This window comes from Mandrillus leucophaeus, unplaced genomic scaffold (genome assembly GCF_000951045.1).
Source record: "Mandrillus leucophaeus isolate KB7577 unplaced genomic scaffold, Mleu.le_1.0 Scaffold232, whole genome shotgun sequence".
Taxonomy (NCBI): domain Eukaryota; kingdom Metazoa; phylum Chordata; class Mammalia; order Primates; family Cercopithecidae; genus Mandrillus; species Mandrillus leucophaeus.
In genome coordinates this window covers 9,769-10,365 of record NW_012102388.1, presented here as the reverse complement: position 1 = coordinate 10,365, position 597 = coordinate 9,769, and positions in this window count along the sequence as shown.

Sequence of the window (597 nt, the reverse complement as noted above, 5' to 3'; positions counted from 1 at the left end):
TAAGAAACACATGAGCACACACATCATGATATACAGAAACTGACAATTGGGTTTAGTGTCAGGAAGACAATTAAAAGGGGTAGGGATTGAGGAGATGTTTTTCTAAAAGGGGTGACCACCCCCTACACACTGGGCATGTGGAAATGCAAGCTCAGTGTCTTCAAGCTTTTCAAATTTTCAGGAGAATCAGGAAGTTTCAATCTGTATGTGAAACCTTCAGATAGGCAATTCTTCGTAGCTATCTAAAAAAATAAATCATGTTGGGATTGTAGGAAATAATAAATGAAGGAGGTTATACTCTTTGACAGTGTGGTTAAAATAAAAATAACAGGTAAAGTGAATTGAGTGCTCATAAACACAATGTTAAGCAAAAGAAGACACAAAAGAGCAATATACTATATGATTGCATTTGTAGGAAGGTCAACAACAGGTGAAATAACATATAATGATATGAGTCCAAATAGTGATTACTGTCAAGGTTATATTGCCTAGAAGGGGTATGAGAAAGCCTTCAAGGAGTACTGCTAATGTCCTATATCTTAATCTGGGTGGTGGTTTCATGGGTGGTTACATATTTAAAAATTTGTAGGCTGGGTG